A 17,198-nucleotide genomic window follows, 5' to 3' on the forward strand; every position below is an offset into this window, starting at 1 on the left:
GAGACGTTTAAGAAACGTCACAAAAATTAACACACGTGACGATTAATTACCGTCATGAAAGATATGGACTTCCACGACGTTCATAAAACGTCATGAAAAATGATTTCGTGACGGTAATATAAGGTCACGGAAAGACTTTGAACAGGGAGGAAAGGTCACGTGACATCCTTTCTTGACGTTTTTTAAACGTCAAGAAAAGAATATTTCATGATGGTCAATAATCGTCCTAAAAATATTTTTGTCATGGTTTAAAAACGTCACTAATGATTTCATTTTGTGACGATAAAAAAAAGTCACAGAAAATGTATTTAATTTGATTGCAGATGTCGCGTAATAGAAATATCATATAGTCAAATTGTCGATCGAACAAGCAAATATATTAATTTAGATAACAAAGTTGAACTATATTAAACATTAACAAGGAAGCTAATATATTAATTTAGAATATACTAGTATTCTCAAACACAAATTACAAAATTACAAAATTAAACATGTTCCCTACACACCAACCCTGACAACGAAGTTCATCCATCAATTAGTTGCATTCCTAATTGTCGACATCTTTGGGGTTGTGAAAGACCTAATGAAAAAACAATACCCAAGTTAGATAAATAAATAACGAAAGATAGATAAGGTAAGAAAGTCACTTTCTAAAAAACGTGTTTATCTATTAAAAATTGCAAAGGATCGTGATATTTGCAAATAACATTCTTAAATAAACACACTAGGAGCCTATCACAATAGTATTCTTTGCAAATACTATTCCAACGTCAAAGAATTGATTAAACAAAAACGAACCTACGTACACTTCTTCTACATCCTTTAGTCGTATAATATTTAAAAATTTAAAGAAGTATCACAATGATTGAAAACGTACATTAATCTTCTACAACACTACAAATCATCAACATTCATAATCTTCTTTTATCAACTTACTCGATAATCTGATAAAACAACCAACATAACAACCAAACAAAAGAAGCGCGATTAAAATAAACGACATGCCTTTTTCTACATCCTTAAATTACATAGCACAAAATATCAGTACAATCATAAGGTTTGTAAACGTACAATCATCCCGTAACGAAAATATCAATATTAAGTATTCATAAAATTCTTGTGAACTTACACAATAATATGATAGGATAACCAACAAAATGACTAAACAAAGTTCCAAACATAACAGAAGAGGTTACAATAACAAAATAACCGAACACTTCTTCTATATCCTTCAGCAGCATAACACAAAATGTACTTAAACAATATAGTACAAACTAGCTAGTATAGCAGAGGGATTGTAAACGTACATTCCTCGTCTATAATCAATAGTCAGTATTCCTTGTGAACTTACTCAATAATATGATAAAGGTGCTATATTAGCTATAGTCACAGCATATAACAAGTTCGATTCAGAAAGATTTAATATTCAAATGTTATAATATGAATGATGACGAAAAGCAAGTTGGCTTACATTTGTTATGATGAAACTTTGATGGAAACGGCCACAACATGCTTCAGCTCACCTGTACGCAGTTCGACAAACATTTCAAACCCTTACAACTTCTCGTTCCTGTCATATAAACCAATAATAAGCAACTTAGGAAAAGGAGCTTTCTCAAAAAAATTGACATAAACAATAACATTCAAACAAAATTTTAAATAATGTAGTACCACATATGTGTTGAGCTACGAAGCCAACCAAAAATTTCTCGTATGACAAAATAGATACTTCAAAGTAGTGTGTTTGACAAAGTAGTCCTACCAGAAAATATGAACATTCAGATTACTCGAATGGTTATAACTACTATACTTTCAAATGAATAAACAGGGATATAGTTAAGAACTCACACCAAAATTTTCTTTTCGTCGGCCGTGAGATAAAATGACCATGAAAATATATATAAATCTACTAGTTCCCAACTTGTGCACAAAATATATTCTCAATAGGATTATATTTTTACACAACAAAATTAAGTTAACAAACTTAACCATAATTAATTCAATTACCTCGATAGCAATGACATTGCGCAAGCTCAAACAAAAAATGTCAAAATTTCAACATGACATCTACTATAACATCCTAAAATCATACCTGAAATATGATACAAATAACACATTCAACACTTCTATACATGTAATATTATTGAAATGGGACGACCCGTCCCTCCACAAACTACATTTAGCAAAAATCCAACGTCCCTCCACAAACTACATTTAGCAAAAATCCAACATTTTGACACATGTAGCATAATAATTGTAATATAATGAGATCACACATCCCTCCACAAAAACTATATTTAGCAACATCCAACATTTCTAATTATAATGGGACCACCTATCCGTCCACAAAACTATATCCAGCAACATATCCAACATCTCTAGTATTTCAATTCTACTAAAACAAAAAGTAATCCAACTAGCTTAACATCAAATAAACAAAATCGGTAAGTAAGTCTATGCAATTCCAACAAAAATTGTCCATTCAGTTCGAACCTGTCAATTAAGATATGCGCTTTTTGTGTTTAACTACAAAGATAGAGAAAGATAATAGTAGCATAAGAACCAAGTTGACATAAACACATAAAGATAGATCATTATACATATAAGTTCACTCATGGGGTACTAGAATTTTACACTATTTCTCGTAAATACTCCTACACATAGTACTTGCACAATATTATCAGTTATGAATGAAATAAACACAATACATAAGTAAAAACAATATAAATTGTCAACTTACTTGTGTTATAAAGGGACGAGTGTTAGTTGTTCCAAGGTTAACCATATCTAACCAGCTAGACTTTTTGGACTAAATACAATAATTGTCATATTCAAGGAAAACTAATATAAACAACATAAAAATAAGGCAAGAGAATCAAGCTTAAAGAATATTACACGCACGCCAACTAGCTTAAAGAATAAACAAAAATGGTGAATGTTTGTTGTGAGTCATTGAACATTTACTGTCTTCTTCCTCATGCCAAAACTTTGTTGATCAAAAAAAAAAACAAATCGAGTACCCAATTCCCTCGTGAATGGGCCTTAATTAATCAAACTAATCTTTCTCCTGCATTACTTTCCTTTGAAATGACAAAACAGAAATCACATTCTTTTACCTTGATTTAAGGAAGCAACAAAAAAGCAAACACTCCTCTGACTATAAAAATTATAAAAGTCCTTTTTGCTGGCTTCGAATGCAATCTTATTTGTTTCTTTGTTTATCTCAAAAGTGGTTGATGGGTGCTACTATATTTTCTTGATGGGCAAATTGATTTCATGTGTAAGCATTATTCCTAAGTCTTATTTACAAAAGAATAACACTCAACTCGTAGTTAAAAAAGAATAACACCTAAGATCTTTTTCTTTCCCTCGAATCATTCACACAAAACCTTTCTTTCACAAAAACAAAGAAGCAAATAGACAATACCAAACGGTTTTTTAGATTCTCCAAATATTAAAGACTTTACCCAAATAAAACTGATTTATGAACAACACAGATGTTGAACAATAACAAGCAAAAACAATCTACTTATCCAAATCTTAATTGGCTACCTTTGCTGCAGAATAGCCACACAATTCTCCAACTAGATTTTAAACTATATACATGGCACAAATATAAACACTAAGTCTTAATTGACTATCTTTGTTGCAGGATAGCCACACAATTATCCAACTAGACTTTAAACTATATGCATGACACAAATATAAATACTACATAAAACCAATCACAACAATCACGAAGATCCAAAGCACCAACAACCCCAAATGCCAATTTCTAAAATCAACAAAAGCATATTCAAACATTGAAACCGAAAACAAAGAAAAGAGGGATAGCGTAACAAGAAGCTGAAGTTTGTCCCTGGTCCTGCAGTAGAAACCGAATTCTCAAAAGTAGATCCCAAACAGAAGTCAGTCAAGCATATGATGGCAATATCCTAAGTAGTTGCCACATTCTTCGAGGTCTCTCACAAGAATATGAAAGGCAAAATCAAAGCATGATCAAGAAAACGTAGAGGGGAATAGACTTACATCATTAACTAAAACATACATGTGGCAGTTATAAAAAAGACATCGAAAAAATGCATTACAAATTAGAACTAAATAGAACCACTCCAATTTCATGCCCAACTAAGAACCGAAAGTGTATTTAATAAAAGAGCCGACAATTTTGATTAGAAAGACAAAGTAGTCACTTATCTCAAATACTCAAATTGAAAATTCAAACCTTTTCATCCAAGAAATCTTTAATTTTTTTATTTAGTAACCTCATCCTCATCTTCAAAAAGTGATCACCTACGAGGAAACGAGAAATTTTAGTCCTCATCAAAACTCAAGAACAGCTTTAATTACTAAAAAACCTAAAAGCTTAAAGCTACGTAATCTAAATCTAGAGACTTAAATACAAAATGCTATTGTTTACCTCTTCAAGACAAAAAGTTCATGACTAACCATATAAGTGATTGATCTACAGCAAATCTTTCAAAACAATGCAATTTCGACAAACTACCACAATAACTAATTAAATATTCTCTACAAATTATAAGATAAAATCTATATTAGATTCTTTTCGCACTAAAATCCTAATAAATACACTAAATTATTGCAACACAGACAACACAAAGATATCAGAATTGAACTCAAATTTCGAGAATTGAACAGTACGTTGTTTACCTCTTCAATTACTAAAAATCCTAAAAGTAAGCTACACAACCTAAATCTAGAGACTTAAAATATAAAATCTAATCTAATAGCATCACAATGTGAGCAGAATCTAACAGTAGCAACTGAGATTATATTGCACAACCTTGAAATACCAAGCAAATAATGAGATTTGACTCATTTATGAAAATATAAACACTAAGTCTTAATTGGCTATCTTTGTTACAGGATAGCCAATTATCCAACTAGATTTTAAACTATATGCATGACACGAATATAAATACTACATAAAACCAATCACAACAATCACAAAGATCCAAAGCACCAACAACCCCAGACGCCAACCCCAGCGCAGATATTAGATTTACAATCAGTCAAGTTCGGAAATTAATAAGATTCAAAGCAATGGCAATCACCCTATCAACTCTTTTGCTTCGTTCTCATTGGCAAAGCAAATGTCTATATCCCCAGACTTCAGTAGCTGGAGAAGATGTAATCTAAGATCCCGAACCATCTGGCCAAATATAGAGATGTGAGCTACTTTATTTACCTCTAAACACATCTTTTAAAATGATACAAAAGTCTCTTCTTCAAAACAAAAAGCACATAGAGGTTTGCCAAGGAACATACCACAAAATTTTTCTCTTGTTTGGCCAACTTTACAGCCGTTTGAATAACTTCCAAGTTAAAAATACTATATCTCATTACAAGCCACTGCGATAAAGACATGTCGACAACTAAGTTATCAGTCAACCAAAAGCACCTCCTTAGTAAAAAAAAAAGGCTCTAAAACAAAAACAGTGACAAAATCGACCTAAAAGGAAGGGCACCACCTTAAAAATGCGATAACTGATTCATTCAACAGAATTATATCAATTGAAAAGGTGTCAATTATTCTAGAAATGTCTATCAAAAGGAAAAAAAATATAAACAATGCAATTTCCTTATCATACTGGACAACAATTAAGAGCAACCGGAGATGGAATTTCCTAAACTTGTTGTTGATGAAGCTGAATGGTCTGATGGTCTAAATGAAGTGGAGAAAGTTGGGGAGGCTAAAATCTATACCACATAAGTGTAATTTCATAGTCCCCTAGCCATTTTTTGCAACTACACATATCAGCACGCCATTCATCTTATTGAGGTCATTGTAGTTGAAGTCATATATCAGAAAAGTGATTGACAAAGACCAATGTGTAGGCATAAGTAAAAAAAGCATGTTATACCATTGGATATCATGGAGCTGTATATTCCAACTCGTTTGATATTCTCCTTGTGGAGTTCATCAGTGTTAGGGTTAAAATTTAACAAAATCAGTAGTGATAAATTAATGCTCATGAAGAACCTTATCAAAGAAAAACATAGAGATATTAGATGGGATATATTGGAGGGAGAGTACACAAAATCAATGTTGTTAAAAACGTATACGATTCAGAATGAAACAAAGGCAAAACAATTCAAATCGCATTTTGAATCGCAAATTTCGTGTTTCGTACTTTTCAAATGATAGAACCCTAAAAAACAAAACGGAACGAAACGATTGATTAAAAAAGAAAAGAATAGGGCTTTTTTACTCACCTGATAGTGCCATCAATAGCGTGAGAAGCAGTAGAATAGACGAAGAAAGAAGAAGAAGAAACAATAGGAGAAGAAGAAGAAAGAAGAAGTGGCTGAAGAAGAAGAAGAAAGAGGGGGGAGAAGAAGTGAAGGAAGAAGAAGAAGAAAGAAAAAAGAAATTTGGGCGTGGGATGGGATTTAACCGTGCCGATTGGTGGCGAGTCGCCGGAGACAAAAGAAGGAGGAGGTAGGCGGCTACCAAGTGAGGAGGAAGAAGATGAATATTGGAGAGGCTAGGGTTTTGATTTAATTTTGTTTTCCCTTCTTTTTATTTTTCTTTTCTTTTATTTAACCAAGGAAACAAACCTAAAAATAAACAAAAAAAATAGGCTAATGTTCTAAAAATGGAGAGGAATAGATTTTTCATAATATTTCCTTAAAATTAAAAATCCAAAATATTCTGTCATTTCCCGCCAAAAACGCGCTTTACTCTTTTGTGACGTTTTTAAACGTCAAGAAAAACACTTGTTTTGCCAAACTTTTCGTGACATTTAAAAAACGTCACAAAAAGGTCAAAATTCCAGAAATCTTCGTTTTCCCCCCCAAAAACATTTTTTTTTCTTTTCGAAACGTTTTGTTTTTATTTGAATAGTATTTTACTGTTCTTGTGCGTCACGAAAACCCAAAATTCTAGTAGTATAGAAACCTAGTAGCCTACCTTTCCGTGAGTTTTATTAGAGAGTTTGGAGTAGTTATGGAGTGGGTAGGATGCTCTTGAAGTCGATGATGCTTGAGTGAGCATCTTGTTTATTTGTAATGATTGTAGGTTGTTATCTATAGAAGAACTGGGTGGGTTTTGGGATGCCTGCACTGCTTCCTAGAAAAGCTCCATTGAAGCTTTGGAGCTTGGCTTAGCCACTCTTTCAGATCAATGTCAAATATGGGGTAATTTTAAATTATTTTATATTTTATGGTTTGGTAATTATTTGCTTATGTATTTTTAAGTGGTCCATGCATTTAGAAAGTAAAAATAAATAAATAAAAACATGAAGAAAATGCCCGAAAAACTTTGAATTGCGAACCGGAACAACGGAACCACGTTGGAAAACACCCGGGACAGCGCCATGGTGCCAAAAGGCAGCGTTGCGGCGCTGCTGCAGCACCAGAACTGCCAAGGCAGAGCCACAGCGCTATACAGCGCCGCGACGTTGCTGCCTAGAAAAAGCAGCACCATGGCGTTTCTGTGCGAACTGCTTCGTCTTATTCGCTGTTTTCTGCAAAAAGACGCCCAATCCGACGCCACGAACAACTTTCTAGCAACAGGGACTTACAGACTCGATACAGAAACATTATGCCCAAAACAACGGGCCCTTACATTATCGAATCAATAAGAAAAACGCTATCTAAATGTCAAAATTTGCAAACATCCAACACGCAAAACCCACGTAACAAAAATGCAGAAATACCCACCAAGAACAGTGATTTAGATCCTAAGACACTCATAATGTGAAAACGCCGCTCTTATACCAATTGATGGGATGTTAATCCGCAGCAGAAATGACGAACGTGTTCTTGAATTTTTAGGAACAAAAACCACAAAAACCAAGAGTATTACCTTTGATGAACAATCCTTCAAAATCCCCAAATTGACCGCACCAAATGATCTTCCTTGCTATGTCTCCAGCGAGGATCTTTGCTTGTGGGAGCAACGATTTGGAAGCTAAAATGGAATTGAGAGCGTGAATCACCCTTGAGAGAATTGCTTATGTGAAAGAAATGTACGGGGTGACCAAGCAAAATTACAGAACAGTTCTGTAAGTAACCCCCACGTAAAATGTAACTCCTCTGCAATTTTGTAGAGGAGTTTTATTTTATTTATTTTTTAATTAATATTAATATTAATAAAATTAATTACTAATTAATATATATATATAAATGTAATTAATTAATCCTATTAATTAATTAATTATTAATCTAATAAACAATTAATTAAATATATATATACATATTAATCATATAAATAATTAACACTTAATTAATTATTTCCAAAGCGACATACAATGTTTATCCAAATGAAGCTCGTGACTTTGGCTTTAATGATAGTGGCGAGCGCCCCGGCCTAGACCCATTTGGTGAAATAGTCAACTACTACCACAACAAACTTTGTTTGTCCCTTGCTGAGAGGGCGGTGATCGGGGTAAGCAGTTCGGGCTGCTGATGGATAATGTTTACAAAGCGCTGACAATTATTGCAAGTCTTTACAAACTCCTTTGCGTCTCGATCTAACGTGGGCCAATAGCAACCCTACCGAATTACTTTGGTTGACAACGACCTGGCCCCCGAATGATTGTCACAAACCTCTCCATGTACTTCTCTCAGGACGTAGTTTCCATCTTCCGCTGTGAGGCATTTTAGTAGTGGAAAGGAAAATCCTCGCTGGTATAGAGCTCCATCTCGGAGTATGTACCGAGCTGACTTTCACGCCACCTTCTTTGCCTCTTTTGGGTCTTGTGTAATGTTGTCTATGAGATACTCCTTAATCAAATTCATCCATGTTAAAGGTTGGGAGTCGATCACCATCATGTCTGGTTCTAAGATTGAAAGATTATTAAGTATCTCAACCAGTGCCGACCTGACGAGATCGGTCTCATATGCGAATGCCAATTTAGCCAAGGCATCTACATTTGACTTCTCGGACCCCGGAATCTGGTTTACCTCGTAGGTCTTGAATTGGGCGAGGTGCGACCTGACCTTACTCATGTATTTCTCCATTCGATAATCTCTCGTCTGGTATTCTTCTTTAATCTGATTCATAATTAATTGAGAATCGTTGTACACTCAGATGTGGCCGGTTCCGAGTCCTTTGGCCATGTGAAGCTCGGCCAGTAGGGCTTCGTACTCGACCTCGTTATTTGAGGTACAGAAGTTAAAATGGAGGACATACTCAAAGCACATGTCGTTGGGTGCAAGTAGGAGTACTCCTGCACCACATCTTTTATCATTAGAGGACCCATGAACATGCATGGTCCATGGTAAATCAGATTCCGCAGTCAGAGTTAATGGGGGCGTGAGTTCAGCTATGAAGTCCGCAACTGCTTGTCCCTTCATGGTGTTCGAGGTTCGAACCGGATATCGTACTCACTTAACTCCACCACCCACTTCATCAATCAACCAGAGGTTTCTGGTTGTGAAAGATTTGTTTCAAGGGCAAATCTGTGAGCACGGTCACGATATGTGCTTGAAAGTAGGGCCTGAGCCATCGTGCAGTCGTGACCAGAGTAAGGGTCGGTTTCTCTATTTGGGGATATCTGATCTCGGCTCGGTCATGGCCTTACTTGTGTAATAGACTAGACTCTGGCGCACTCCTTCCTGCTTAATTAGGGCCAAACTAACCACCTTGTTGGACACAGCCAAGTATATCTGCAACTTGTCTCCTAGCAAGAGTTTTGCCAGTAACGGGGCCGAGCAGAGATAGGACTTGACCTATTCAAATGCCTCCTCACACTCAGCCGTCCACTCAAATGCCCCTTTTTTCCATAGCACTTTGAGGAAGGGAAGGCATTTGTCGGTGGATCTGGAGACAAACCTGTTAAGGGCTGCGATCCTTCCATTCAAGCATTGTAGCTGTTTCAGGGTCTTTGGTGCTTGCATCTCGAGCACGTGGCGGGCTTCTTGAACTTGGCAGGAATGGGTGCCTCGAGAATGTTCGAGGTGAACGGCGACTCACCCATTTCCCTGTCATCAAGCACATTTTGTTTCTTCTCGCATCTTACCTTGAAAGCCTCGACCTGGGCATCAAATTTGCTATTCATCAAGTCGAACTCTTCCATTGTGATCACCCCTCGAGTACAAACAGGTTGTAGTGAGATTGGGCTTTAAAGTTTGAATTTTTCTGTAAACGAGAATGAGAGACGTCCTCACCTATCAAGGCGGAGTTCTTCTTCTTTTTATCCACTAAGACATTTCTCAGGTCGCCCTCCTGGCGGCTGTAATCAGCTCCCCCATCGTCATTAGGGTACTGATTATCATTGTCAAGATGGAGAGGAGGATCTTGGGTTTCCCCTTCTCGGTGTCGGTCCTCCTCATCCTCTAGGACCCTAGATTAAGACCCAGTACGATTGGCTCGCACCATCTCACTATAGGTCTCCTCCATCGTACGCACCTGAGTACGTATGTCATCGAGCTCGCGTTGGAGGGTGGCGAGGACATCAGGATCTGTTGTCGGCGTTGGCTTATGCAAAGTCCTCTTCGATGTTCCACCTCGACCACGGTGGGTTTTGCCCTATCGCAGATGAGCAAGAGGTAGGACCGTGTTGGCGTTGCGGGTCGACCTTCGAGGCTGGTCAACCCCCTAGCCTCCTTGAATTTTATCCTCTGTAGTCTTCACATCGACCACACGTGGGAGGTTATTGTTGCCATTCAGACCTCGTCGGTCTGTAGAGTTAACAGAAATAGCTGGTTGAACTATCTCGGCTAAATTTATAATAGGGATGACCTAGAACGTTCTTTCCCATAGACGACGCCAAATGTTTATGCAAGAATTTGCACAAGATTTGATCTAGTCAAGGTCAAACTCGGAAGCTGAAGCACTCGAATCTCTTTTGACTAACCTACACAAGAGGGCAAAATCTCCGACGCTCAAGTTAGTAAGCAGCTCGGATTTAATAAGAAGTTTGATACCTGGGATAGGAAGGAAGCCCGCTATTTATAGGCGTGGGGTCCGACAGACTTCATGACCGGCGATTATCTTTGTCGTCTTGCAGATCAAACCTAAAGTGATTAATTCTCTCACCTTAGGCGGTTCGAGGTGGAGCTGCCAATTTGAGCAATCTAGCCTTAAGCGAATCACTGTCCTCCACGTGGCGCAACAATTTCCTCTACCAAACAAACACCAATGATCAACTAGCAGATATGTTCAACAAAGCCGTTACGTCAGAGAAATCTGAGAAGTTCAAGAAGCTTTCGAAAATTACAAAGTAAGAGGGGTATTTAAAGTTAATTTGTAATTTTATAGATAGTCTTAATGTAAGTTGTATTTCCAATAAATCATTTGATTTCTTCCAAGTGACTTGTTGTAATATGAAAGTGTGAGGTAACTTCCGCACTTAGTGGTATTCAAGATAGAACTACTAGAATAAGAACAAGAACAAATAGTTTTTTGATAGGGCTGCACTCTCCACACTCGTTTTGTCTTACCTTAGTACAAAACAAAAAGCATGCCCTCTAGTCTAGGCAGCCACAAACATATATTCCCCTTTCCCAAGAACAGCACACAAAAAGACAAAAGGCTAAAAGTCAAACATCCTAATTGTCAGGGGAAGGGGAAGTTCCCCCTTTGCCCCTTCGTACATATGTGTTCCTAATAGGAGGTTTAACATCACCCCTTGGGGTCCGAGACACTTTGTCCTCAAGGTGGAAATCTGGAACTTGGAGCTTGAAAGCGTCAAGGTTTTCCCATGTTACATCCCTTCGTCCATGTGCTTCCAGTGAACTAAAGCCTCCAACTTGCTCGTGTCATCGTTTGTTGCGAAAGGCAAAGAGATCCTATGGCTCTAAGAACCAGTTCGAATTCATCGTCAATGGGGAACGGTTGAGCAAACCTCTATGTCGGGTTCTATTGCCTTCCTCAATTGTGACACGTGGAATACCAGGTGGATGGACGTTTCTTCTGAAAGCTCCAGATTATAGGCTACTTTGCCAATATGTTCGGTAATGGTGAAGGGTCTGAAGAACCGCGGTCGGAGCTTTTCATTCCGATATTTAGCCACTGACTGTTGCCTGTAGGGGGTAATTTTAAAAACACCCTATCACCTACCTCGAACTGCACCTCCCTGTCGTGTGGATCCGCGTACTTACACATTTGCTCTTGGCCCAAAGTTAGGTGTGCTTTGAGTTTGTCCAACGCATGATCCCGTTCTTCTAGTTATTGGTCAAGAGATATGTTGGTTGTCTTTTGCGTGCCATAGAGAACCAACGGGGGTGGGGAACGACCATACACAACTTGGAATGGAGCCCAATAGAGCTATAGTACGTAGTATTGTACCAGAATTCAGCCTAAGCGATCCAATTTCCCCATTGTTTCAGACTTTTACTGCAAAAACAACGAAGATATGTTTCCAATCATTTGTTCACAATCTCGGATTGGCCGTCGGTTGGTCCCTTGAAGATGGAAGAGCTCTATCCATAAATGGCATATGAAGATCTTATCATGATCAGAGACGATGGTACAAGATAAGCTGTGGAGTTGCAAAATCACGCGTATAAAGGCTGCTGCAACTGCCTTTGCAGTGAATGGGTGTCTCAGAGGTATGAAATGAGCGTATTTGCTCAACTGATCCACCACCATGAAAAATGAATCTTGCCTTAGAGACTTGGGTAATCCCTCGATGAAATCCATGGAGATATCCTCCCAAATTCAATGTGGTATAGCTAAGGTGCTTAACTACTGCATTCCCAAAACAACATTTAGGTTGCCAAGCTCCAGAGGAAGGAAATTTTCCTTAACGGTTAGTTTCGGGAGATAGAGAACAACTCCCTTACACATCCCCTTGCCTCTTACTGCTGCCCCGATTCGCATAATCACCCTATAGTTCGACGTTTCAGTTAGGGAAAGATTGAATCCTTCTACAAGCTTATGTGATATAAAGTTATGAGTAGCCCCACATTCAATCAGAATCACAACTTCCCTCTCATTAATCCCCTTCAGCTTCATGGTCCCTAGAGTTGAGAAACCTACCATCGTGTTCAGTGTTATCTCCGTCAGTTCTTCCACCGCGTGGGTGGTCATTCCTTCTGTTCCATCCCAGTAGATTCTTGCTCCACATTGACCACCTCGTTGTCGTCCACTACTTTCAGCTCCTAACTTCCAGCTCCGTCTCCTGTGAAGATAGGCATCTCCACCTTTTTAAATTTGCTACGGTCGAGCCTTGGTTCCTCTTCTTTCACTGAAGAAGACTCCTCTTGTCGTTCATGATCATTCTCGCGCTTTTTTCACTTCATGGTTGAATTCTCATCGTGAACAGTAATTGCTCATGGGCTCTTCCCCTGTGTCACCTCTATCATGAATCCTTCCAAAACATCTTTTGTGTCTCTTCGTTCCTACAGCGTTGTTCTTCCATATGTGCTTCGCTCCTCTTGCATTGTTCCTCCAACTACGAGCTAATAAGTTGGAAACCTTCTTTAATTCCACTTACTTCCTTCTCTGTCGACTCACACCTCTCTTCCAGTTGTTTCATGTGCACCATCGTGATACTTGCCCAGATCGAACATGCTCTGATACCAATTTGTGAGGTAACTTCCTCACTTAGTGGTATTCAAGATAGAACGATTAGAATAAGAATAAGAACAAATAGCCTTTCGAGAGGGCTGCACTCTCCACATTCGTCCTGTCTTACCTTAGTACAAAACAAAACGCATGCCCTCTAGCCCAGGCAGCCACAAACATATATGTCCCCTTTGTAAGACCAGCCCACACAAATACAAAAGGCTTAAAGTCAAACATCCTAATTGTCAGAGGAGGGGAAAGTTTCCCCTTTGCCCCTTCGTACATATGTATTTCTAATAGGAGGTCTAACAGAAAGATTATGTAAATTCCTAGATATCTATTACCTAGTTCGTTAAATATGGATCTTTCTAGAGTCCTTCCTAGCACCTACAAATAGAGGTGTTCTCCATCTTTTGTAAGCAACTCAAGCAATCAAGCTCCTGTAGAGCAAAGTGCTAAAGCACTCAATAGAAGAAGTTTCTCCCCATTCTAAGTTGTCTCCAACTTTCTTTCATTACCTCCAACACCGTTAACCTCAGTTGCCAGACCTTCACCCAACGTCCAGCCCGTGCACGCCTATGCTCGCGCCCCACCTGCCGACAGTACTCACGCGCACCCTTGTCCTGCCAGCGTCCGCGAGGTCCTGCTGTGCTAACCTCACAAGAGGCCAGCGGCCTCGCCAGCATGCGTGTCCGCCTGATGCCAGCGGCCAACGCCCCAGCGCGCGCGCCCACCACCCGCGAGGCTACCCACTTGCAACGATAACCTCACAGCGCCACACCCGTGCACTAACCTTTGCGCGCGCCGTTTGCCCATGCGTGCCCCGCCTGCCGCTCACGCCTGCACGCCCAAGCCTGCCGTGCACCCCTACACGGCCACCAGCAATCCAGCACGCGCCCACCTGCTCCATGCACGCATCTATGCGATTCCACCCGCACACCCGCCTGCCGTGTCAACTCGCCTGCGCACCTCACCTGCCCACGCCCAGCCGCCCCCTGCCGCTACACCATGCCAACTCCGCCTACGCCCACGCGTGCCTTTCCAGTGCCAGCTTTCTGGCGCTTCCTTGCGCGCGCACCACATTCCCATGTGTACCTCCACCACTTGATGTTGCCACCCCATGGATGCCCCAAACTTGCCTTGCCACCCACTCCATCACACTTAAGGAAAATATTCTGTTCTTATTTCCTTGGTTTATTTTGTGGGATTTGTTTTTGATTTATTCTTTTGATTTATCAATTTTAATTTCAACTTTAGGCAAATTCTTTACTTTTTAGGAATTTATCATTTTATTTTTCTTTTTAAATTTGTTATTTTCCTTTAAAGGTCATGGGCCTTGGCCTATAAATATGCTTGTTTTCCCCTCATTGTAAACAATCTTGGAATTGTCTATTGAATAGAAAATTAAGAGTGTTTCTCACCCTTGCATTGTGCAACCCCTTTCAAATTTCGAAACCGTTTGTGTGGTTGAACTTAGGCTTTCGTATTTGACCCCTCGGAACATGCTTGTTTGATTGGTCATCAAACTCGTGGAGTGTTTCCAGCCTCGAGCATAGTGAGTAATCTGTCTGCTCAATGTAACGATTGCAAAGGTAATCCCTCTAATCCTTAGCCTTTCAGGTTGAACCATCTCTACGATTGGATTCAAGTGGCTTGAGGCTCAAGTAGCTCAATACGCTTGGGTTGTCGCGTACTACAAGCTCTCCTGAATTTTTTAATATTGTATTTCTAACCAAAACAAAAAAATTTTTAAACCCAGAAAAGTAAGTTCAGAAATCCTCCGTATATAAATGTCTCTCAACTCATTTAACTGCCAATTTTTCCAAAAGTATCCAACAAAATCTTCCCGAGGGACGAAAAGGTGTCATATTTTATTTCACTCTCAGTCCTTCAATTTCTTGCAATATTTTGTTTCCTTTTTTTAATTTAGTTTGTTGGGAGGCTAGGCCACGAGCCACGTGGACCAAGCTCAACGGTCCACAGTGTATGCCGAGCTTACAGGTCGGTACGGTGACTTGACTCCCCTACGAAAGGGGATGCCTTCGAGCTCATTAGGAGTAGGTTTTGACGTGATAAGGTGTGGCTAACACCAACAGTAAGAAGTAGGTCACCAGCCTAGGAATGGTTTCATAGTTTGACAAGATGGACAACTACCCCTCCATCTCTCGTAAATATACCCGCATTCCATTAAATCATGTATGAAAAATCTGTCTGAAGCTGATCTACCAGTTCGTACTCAGAATTAACTTGAGCGTCGGAGTGCTCTACTTGCTTTTTGTAGGTCTCTCACTTCCAGTTTGCTCGCCGACACCTCGCAAAAGCTCAATCCATGTCACTTGGCAGATTTTGGCATCAACCTAGTTCATTGATTTATTATTTTTTTTTTTTCATCTTTCTGTATTGGGGTTGTGTAATTTTGTGTGTTATTATTGCTGTTAAAGTGCTGGTTTAGGATTGCTGATGTTCGGAATTTCAAAGCCTTAATTGGGTATGTGGTTTTGGAAGATGAGACGAGAGCTGTGATTTCTGGTTTTAGATTAATTTTTATCTTCAGTAATGCTGTTTTTTGGGATTTGATCTGAACTGACTTTGAGGTTGATTTAACTTGTTTCTCAAGGTTTTGATTTGAACTTGTTTTGTCCCTTTTTGAATCTTGGGTTTGTAGATAAAGAAAAAGGATCAGTTCAGATAGTTATGATATCTTGATAATTACTGCTTCTTTTTTTTAGTATATAAAGGTTGGAATTGATGATCTGAATGTTAACTATTCAATCTCATCACTCTAATGAATCGGTATAATTAGATGGATAACCCTTTGTTTTTTATTTTTTATTTTTTAAAATTAAACTTAATTGAAAAATTAGTGGAGCCAAACGCTAAAATTAAAAATGGCTTGCAAGTTGGCCAAGAAAGAAATCACAAGGCCCAATAGTTACTTCACCAAGTTAGGATGAGAACGTTGGTCCGTAGACCTTTATTGACAGCCCGTTCTCATGGAGCCAGTGAAGTTTTTCATTATGTATTCCCAAGTATATATTGTTGTAGTGCTTAGAACTAGGTGACTATTGTTGAGACATCTAGAGAGAGTTTTTGTAAAGTATTTTGTGAGACTCATTGTATTTATCTCATAATCATAGTAGATTCCGCATTTAAGCCAAATTTGAATAAAAAAAATATATAAAAAAAAAAGAAAAGAAAACCTTTGACCTCGAGTACGTTACTTTATACGGATGGAAAATTAAACGGTCATGCCAAATAGATGCTTAAGGGCTAAATTTGGTGGCCGGGATGTGGGGACTTACAATTATGATTCTTTTTTGTTTTTTTTTTTTTTGAGAAAATGATTCTCTTGCATTGTTGGCGAAGATTATCATAAATTTGACCCTTTTTCTATAGTAAAATGCACTGTTATGGTGTTAAACGTAGAATCATGAAGTCTTTTTTAGGGATCAAATGCACATCAACTTCAAGCCTAGACACCAAGAGTGTATTTTGTCCAAAAAAAATCTCGAAAGAAAAGTCAAAAAGTCAAACTTGAGTATTAATCAATTAGAGGTTTTGCGTATATGAAAAAACAAGTCAAATTATTGGTAAATATAGCTACAACTTTTCCGAAAAGCAGACAGAGCAAAAAATAAATAAATAAAATCAACCCAAACCCTCCCACGAAAAATACTAGAACAACCTTGAAACGTCTATCAGAAATTAGCATTATTGT

The 17,198-nt window shown here is 38.5% G+C and overlaps 1 long non-coding RNA gene across 3 annotated transcripts; it reads right to left on the reverse strand.

The window, feature by feature from the left end:
* Positions 1 to 355: 355 nt before the first annotated feature.
* LOC111017841 (uncharacterized) lies at positions 356 to 6,544 on the reverse strand. Of its 3 annotated transcripts, XR_015791307.1 has the most exons (8): positions 6,238 to 6,544; positions 5,290 to 5,373; positions 5,076 to 5,173; positions 4,226 to 4,293; positions 2,008 to 2,092; positions 1,672 to 1,758; positions 1,472 to 1,570; positions 356 to 580 (listed from the first exon to the last, which is right to left on the reverse strand). It is a non-coding gene; the product is annotated as an uncharacterized LOC111017841 (long non-coding RNA). The 3 variants fall into 3 exon arrangements; XR_002602342.2 differs by lacking the exon at positions 2,008 to 2,092; XR_002602343.2 differs by lacking the exons at positions 1,672 to 1,758; positions 2,008 to 2,092 and having other exon boundaries at positions 6,238 to 6,543.
* Positions 6,545 to 17,198: the final 10,654 nt, after the last annotated feature.

This window comes from Momordica charantia, assembly GCF_013281855.1.
Source record: "Momordica charantia cultivar OHB3-1 chromosome 1 unlocalized genomic scaffold, Mcharantia_2.0 BLBB01000001.1, whole genome shotgun sequence".
In the NCBI taxonomy this organism is placed as follows: Eukaryota; Viridiplantae; Streptophyta; class Magnoliopsida; order Cucurbitales; family Cucurbitaceae; genus Momordica; species Momordica charantia.